Below are 8,207 nucleotides of genomic sequence, written 5' to 3'. Positions count from 1 at the left end.
AGTTAGGAGTGGGAGATGCAGAGCCTTGGACTGAGTAATTGTAAAATGCTCTCTACGGGTAGACAGAAGTCCTTCAGAAGGACTGTATGTTACCTTCAGTCAGATGTTAACGTGCTGGTGGCTCTACAAGTATGGACATCTTAAAAAAACCCGAAATTATACAAAGTAAATTAGTACCACCAAAGGTGAGGGTTTAAAAAGTCTCACAGGCCTTCTGTACTCAGGGCAAGATCATCTTCTCTTCCTCACTCCTTTTTTCCAGTTGTTACATCACCTTTCCTTCCCCTTTTATGTTAACTACAAGTGCAGATTTTCTTCATAAGTATTTCCAAGGCTGCTACAAGAATACATTCCATTTTAACCTTCACTTCTTAGTACACCATTGCTTTGTTTGCTCGTATCCAAAATTGCCACAATATAAAAACTGATAAAAGGTTCCTGCTAATAAATACTTCTACCTCATCATCAAGTGTTCTCCAAGTTAGTCTGGTCCAAGTCTCAAGACACCAGTACTGAGCTTTGCCCTAATGATGAGATTAGGAAATACTTTCCTATTAGCTATTAGAAATAGCAACAAATTTACTTTTGGAGATCTGGAATTTCCTTCTCTTCAGTCATACTCAGCGCTCCCATTTTAACAAACTACAAGATGTAGTTTATCATGGCAAAATTCTCACAAACTGAAAGGCTGTTTTTAGATCCTGTAAAGAGATTTCCGGAACTCTACAAATAAATCCTGCCCCTCTGTTTATAGCTGGAAGGACAAGTGTACCAGCGTGGGAAAAATGGTTCTGTAGTTTCTAAGAACAAGATTTCAAAATTAGAATGAAGTCTCCCCAGTCCCTCTGTAAAAGTTACATGTAATAAAAAAAAATGGTGAGTCATTATGGTGTATTTCACTTCTTTTTTTTTTTTTTAAAGAGAAATACACCACTCGGTTATACTTTATATTCTAAGCTTGCATAGAGAAAATATTAATGTCACCTACATGTTAGACATGCACTCAGTCCTGCTCTTGAATTCCCATCAGAGCTGACATTGCCATCAGAGCAAGTGGCACTGTGCCTGAGTGGATTATTTTGAGTGAAGGGGTTTTTTTTAGTGTTAGTGTTAGTTTGTCAAATACAAGAACAAAGTCACAAGTCTCTCTTGTTTATCGAGATAAAATTTTTGGTTCAGGTCAGTGATAATAGTTAAATAATCTTACACAACCTTCTTTCATTTTTGTGGGTGTTTGTTTTTGTTGGTTTTTTTTTTTTTTTTTTTTTTTTTTTTTTTTTTTTTTTTTTTACTGCAAGCAATTATATAATTACAGACAGAAAGGCACTTTTAAGTTTGTAAGTATCACAACCACCTCATTTTCAATTGTGTTCTCTTTATCCTGAATGAGATGATCTGCTTAACTTACATTATTTTCCATTAACAGCTTGACAAAAAATAAATAATAAAGATGTGAAAGCTGCCCAGTAAAAAGGTATTTAAAAGAAAACTTTGTCCCCTATCCAAATAGTAGCAGAATTGATCCTCTTAATTCTTATCTTCTTGCCCTATGCACCCATTTTGCTCCCCATGCACAGAACTCCAGTTTGTTTCCTGGACACATTTAAAAAGCAAGGGGTAAAAAGGTTTAATTTTAAGAATAGAAACTATCCATTGGAAATAAAAGTTATTTTTAAGTATCTTTTACAAGTGTTTAGGAATATTTAGTCTCTATAAACTCTAGATGCCTCAGATTTAGCTGTTTTATTGGGAGAGGGTAGAGGATGGGGATGTTCTTCCCTATCTTCTTCCTTAAAATGTGCTGCAGGAAATCGTAGTCCACCATCACTCTGCAGAAACCAGATTTCTACTTTTCACATGCACACACCCACCAGCATTGTTTTATCTCCACTCTCTGTTCTTGCCACTGCAAAATTCCTGGTAGTAGTTTCAGCTGCCAAGCACACCTGACTGAAAGAACAAAATGTCATGGGTTTTCTCCTGACAAAACCAGCTTCTGCTGTCCTCAAAGCCTTCCTTGCTTTTGGATTGAACTGACTCACACATCTGCTTTTCTTAGCACTGGAATGTGCAGGGAAAACCTCAGGATTCAAAGAGATGGCAGCTTCAAAGCCAGCACAAAGTGTAGTAGTTCTGTACAGAAATCATTTGGACAAGTTAGAAAGCTACAGTTACTGAGAACTCACCTCTTTTTATTTTTGGTGTAGTGTTGTAAAAAACCTGGTGCTATCCGCATTTACCTGAGCCCCCAGTACCACTCACAGGAAAGGAAAGCAGGAGAAGAAAGGAGAGGAAGGAAAAAGAAGACAAGATGCTCTCAAAGACATTTCTTATGCCTCTGAATTTCCCTCAGCTTTTAGCTTTTACATATACTTGGCATGAAGTACTACAGAGGGTGGTATGTGCTGGATTCTTGTTTTAGGGTGAAGAGGTACATTGGTGTAAGTAGCAGAAGGTTCTACAGGCAGGTTACTGCCACCATGTGCATTGATGGCATACAAAGATAATTTGAAAAATCATGTTTTGTTTCAATTAATCCCAAAGAATACCAAGCTGAATGGGAGACACTGAACTTCTCAGTTTCACAGGATCACAGAAGAACAGAACTGAGATTGCAAGGGATCTCTAGATAAATTCTAGTCCATGCCCCAGCTCAAAAGTGGGACCAAACAAAGCAAATTGTTTCAGGTTATGTTCAGCCAAGCTTTGAATATCTTCAGTAATGGTGACTCCACAGGCTCTCTGGGCAACTTGTTCCCATGAAAGAAGCTCTTCCCTTAAGTTGAATAAAAATTTTGTGTATTGCAATTTGCGCCTGTAGCCTTGTGTCCTTTCACTGGCACCATTAGAAGAACATGGTTATTTTTGAAAAAAATATATTTAAATCTTACTTGTGATTTTATTTTGCAGTTCCTGGGATGGCTAAAGCATTTATTAAATGTGGAGTACCTACAAAGAAATCAGCAGTGCTACTCATAGCACAAGAAGATATAGGGTCCTTGAGGCACTGGACTACCCTGGTTTGGGAAAACTCTTACAACCTGTAACTCAGATATGCTCAATATAAGATATCGCCAAACTTATATTTATATATGTACACGTACACGTGTGTGTATGTATTATACAGTGTATATGTGATGACCAGATAATGGTCAGTACTCAACATCATTAGCCACTCAATCAGTATTATGTTTTTATTCTTGTGCACTTTTTTTCTAGTGGTGAACTAGTAGTTTGCAGCTTCCAGAGCCACAGTTGTCACTGTTGTACTAGTCCCACTTCGTATAAAGTATCTGACTGTGGGATATTTATATGAAGAGCTGTTTCTTGTTTCATACTACAGAACTAATTGTCTGACCCTTGTCTCAGCTGGGCCTAGCCCATACTAGGTAGCTGTTATTTTGAAAAGAATTACTTTGCAAATACAGAAGTCTGATGTATTTTAAGAAAAGAGAAGCCACACAAAACAGGTTAATCTTTCACAAAGTACCAGTGAGTTAACAAAATAATCAATTTTGAGGTGATTTTTTTTAAGTCTTATTCCTGCCCTCTTCATTTTACACCAAAACAAAGGGAAGACATTTGAAGTGTGAAACTTGTGAGATAAGTGAGATTTTCACAGCCAGCATCTACAGCCTTCTCTCTTGCCTCTAGCAGGGTTAACACACCCTTTTCCTGATTTGTCTCACCCCGCCTTTCAAATTCAGTTTTGGAAAATCCTGATATCCTATTTTTTCTTCTCTTTCTCACACAAACTATTCGTCTAATGTTTAAGAAAGAAAGATTAACCCTCCCATTGTAAACCAATACCGACCACTAAACTGATAATACTTACATAGCTAGTTAAATATGTGACATGGGTAGCTGTTAAGATATTTTTTGCTCTTGTATAAAAAAGACCAGATAGAAAGTCCCTTACTGGAGGAAACAAAAGTCAGTACTTGATAATAAAGGGTACTCTTGTTAACACAAGTTAAGGACTTATCTAGGACTAATGAATAATTCTGCCACTTCAAGATAGCAGGTTTTCTTTGTTAGCTCCATCTAGACTGGCCTATTAATCAATTAAAACAGGAAAAGTCTTGAAGAGAAAAAAAATACCAACCAAAACCTAACTCAGGAAGAAATTTAGACTGGGATTTACAATGCCATTAAAGTAATTCACTAAGTAAAATGTTAATTAGCTATGCCATCTTTCCAGAGTCCTTGTCCTAGCTCTTTGCAGCTCTGCAGGAAATGCGATTTTTAACTTTACCTTTGTAGTCCTTCATAATTTAGCCTCCTTCATAATTTAGCTTCCTCATCACCAGCTGATCTAATATAACTGCCACCATGCCTGGCTTTATGGCCCACTAGATTCTGCTACAAATGTCGCTGTCCTCTCTCCTCAGATTGCTAATTAAACATGAGGGAAATCCCTGATCCCAATTTGTATATGGACTCCTACAAAACACATTTAAAGCTTCATTATGAGCATAAGGTTCTGCTTGCTGACCGTGACTTGAAACAAGCAGTGAACTCTGTGCACACCTCTTTTCTCTGTTACACTTTTTGGTACTTTTAATAATTATTGTTTTCTTTGCTGTATCACATCCTAGTAGAGATTCTGCTCTTAGTAGCAAGCCAAGCAGCTAACAAAGCTACACCAATTAGTTTACTGAGATTTATAGTGCTCTCCTACATTTGTCATCTGCTTGTGGTTTTGAGGCTGAGCACAGTGAGGAAGGATTTTCTCTTGTCAGTCATCTTGCAAAGTGATTGAGAGAGGGTTTGCAATGCCACCTTTCTGAACCAATTTCTAAGTTATGGTCATTAATAACCCCAGTTTCATTAAACAGGTTTTTGTTGTACAGACAAGATAATATAATTAGTTTTTCTTACCATTTGAAAGGATACATGAATCAGTGGGACTAATACTCACTCCAGAAACGTTTAGCCCTTTAATTATGAATGGAAAATGCAAATAATTATTTGTATTTATATATTAGTATATATTATTATAATAATTACGGAGTTTTAAACCTGATGATTATAAATTACGTCTTTGTTCTCCATTTCATGGCTGATTTCATGGCTGAGGGTATGAAACTACCCTCCAAAAATCCTCAGTCTCCACGAAGGAGTCATATTACACCAATGTAGGACGTGTGTGAACATATGAATAGTCCGTATCTTGCAAATTGTATACAACACAAAAAGCAGAAATTTCTGGGCAAATAATACCTATTAGTTGAGCCAGCATGGTACGATTTCACACCTGCCAGCACAGGCAATGTATGTGAATGCGTGTCCTAACTGCCTCCCACTGCTCCCTGGGGCCAGGGAGCAAATCTGCAGCTCCTATTCATGCTGATTGTCCTGCAAATAGCTGGGCTTCCTTATCTCTTCTCCTGCATATGCATTCCCTTGGGTTACAGACCTGATGCTGCAGTGCTCAGCTCTAGGGTTCTATTGAAGTCATCAGATAGATCCCAGTAGCATTAAGGAAGATGTAGCCCTAGAGTTAATAATCCATTTTAAACGAAAAATAGATTGAAATGAACAAGGCTAAATAAAAATGAATAAATAAGGTATAAAATGCTGCAGTCTCAAGGAAAGCCCAAGAGCAGCAGCTTTTTTTTTTTTTTTTTTTTTTTTTTTTTTTTTTTTTTTTTTTTTTTTTAGACCAACTTAGCTAGCTTTCCATGGGGAAATAGATACTGTGACTCGACCGACAGTTTGCTGAACTGTGAGCAAAACCTTATTATACTCTTTAGACATGGGCAAAGCTGATCAATGGGTTTTCTACTGTGCTTACATTAGAGGGATTTGTAACTCATCAGGAGAAAGACTGTAATTTTACTTCGTGAATTTATAGGCAAGCCCTAGTCCAACTTGGAGAGTCTATATATGTTGCCACAATATAAATACTAACTGAAAGTATTTCTTAAAAAATAAAAATAGACTGTATGACACAATCTTTGGAATTCAGTACAGTTTGTTATCAAAGTTGTTCTCCAACTGTTCCCTGCAGAGGCAATTCTTCCTACACATCCACACTACATACACACACAGCGAGACATTTTCAAGTGGCTTTTTTCTTCTTCTACTCAAAGTTTAGTCTCTGACTTCAAGAGGCTGAACAAGTACCCCTCTTAACCCCGTGTCACTCCCATTGTCAGAAGTGAGCTCAGCAGCGCTCAAATGAAAGTTTTTAAGTGCATCAGGTTGAAACCTGAGTATCGGGAAATACGTTTGGGAAAGCCGATCTGCGAGGGTGAGCTGCAGTCCGGAGAGCACTGCCAGACACACCAGCGATGTGCAGTAGGGTGAGCTCTCAGAGAAGAGTGGCATCGATGGTTAGAGGGGAAGAATAGAAGTTTTCTTCAGAGGACCTACGTTCTCTCATAATTCTGACAACTTGTCCACAATGAACCTCTTAGGTTCTCGTATTTGGGTAGGAGATTACAAACGTTGTTGCTATTTTTTGTGTTTTAAATTTTCGCTGTAGAATAGAAGTCTAGTTCCCACACTCCACTCAGGAGTTTGTGGCAGGATGCTAGTAAAGCTTCCTGAAATGCCCAAGATTGCAGGGATAGTAGCATAAGCTATCCATGGGGGAAGTACTTACGGTAACAGCAGATAAGGCTTGTGAGAGAAAGCAATTGCAATCCTCTGGACAACATAAACCACTCCGTGGAATAAATTACTTTGTAGAAAGATTGTGATTCTTTAGAAAAGCAAAGAAATGTATCACGAGGAAACAAAAATATTTATCTAGAAGACGAAATTGTTTCCATGTGAATTCTGCAGAAGCGATCTGTCTAAATACATTATGTACTGGATCACAGTGGTATCGCTAGTTACTGGAGCCCCGCATTTGCTAACCTCCAGACAAAACATTTTTAAATTCCTTAAGGACGTGTTTGTGTAGGAAACGAGAACACTTGAACGCTACCAAACCAATTCTGTCATTCTTGCGAAGAGAGCCCTTCCTCAGCCAGCCTTCCGGTGATCGCCGTCACCTGTGAGGGGCGGTGGGCGTTTTGGGCTGACAGCAAGCGTGTGTCGGGGAGGCACAGCGAGGACGGAGCGGGGCGGGCGCTCCCTGCCCGAGGGGCCCGGGCGGGGCGCGGCGGCGGCGGCAGGGGGCGCGCTGCGCTTGCGGCGGGGCGGCCGAGCACCGGGCACCGGGGCCGTCCCGGCTCCGCTCCCCGCCCCGAACGGGCTGGTGTGCCGCGGGACGGGGCGAGCCGAGCCCTGCCTGCCGCGGAGCTGTTCTTGGCCCCAGCGCCCGCGGCGTCTGCGCCCCTCGCCGTGCGGTGCGGCCCGTGCTGCCTCTCCCGGCCTGCGAAAGGAGGTTCCCGCGGCTGCAGCTCTCCGCGGGGCCCGCTGCGGAAGGCGGGGAGCGATGCGGGGCCGGTGCTGGGAGGCTGTGGGCGGCAGCGCCGAGCCCGTCCCCTGGGGAGCTGTTTGCTTCCCGGAGCCTCGCTCCTCATTCGGGCAGCCCTCAGGCACGGACGCCGTGAGCCGGCCAGCATCCATCAGGGCTTGCCGAGCGCTGAGCGCTGTGTGAGGGTGGCTCACGCCTAACACAGCCGAGTGTATCCAACAGCCTAACGCTGCCAAAAGGAAGGCACCTTTCGGGCTCCTGCGCCAGCTCCTCAGCACCTCTGTTTGATCAGTTCGACTGACAACTCTAGCACAGAACTGACCCAGAGGAAAGAGAAATCCAGGGTGACCCCGGGAAGGGTCAGCACAGGTGAGAGGAGAAAACAAACGAGGTCTTATTGGCAAATTGTTTCTCCTGAGCTTACTGCGGTGTGCGTGTGTGTTGACATGGCTCATCTACAAACTATGCTGCCTATGAAAATTTGACTCTGTTCACTAAAGTATGTCACGTGGTAAATGTTGGCAGTAGTTGCATCAAGTCAGAGTGTGATACCCAATTCAAAATGACAGCAAAATCTTCAATAAAAAAGCAAATATTACAGCTATGTTTACTTCCGGTAATGAAAGAAGGTCCAATTTATACAGACAGAGAAGAAAGTAGGTAATGCAGTAACTGAAAATACAAGTGTGTCATGGGAAGTGGAGCTCTCACTTCAGAGGAGAAAACATTTTATTTAGAGAGAAAGTTCCAGACAACTTTATTTTAGTTCCAGAACAACAACTTTAACAAAAATTAGTTGTTGGGAACCACAAGAAGAGGAATTAAGAACTGCACA

The sequence above is a fragment of the Sylvia atricapilla genome, chromosome 6 (genome assembly GCF_009819655.1).
Source record: "Sylvia atricapilla isolate bSylAtr1 chromosome 6, bSylAtr1.pri, whole genome shotgun sequence".
NCBI lineage: Eukaryota > Metazoa > Chordata > Aves > Passeriformes > Sylviidae > Sylvia > Sylvia atricapilla.
This window is presented reverse-complemented; position numbering follows the sequence as displayed.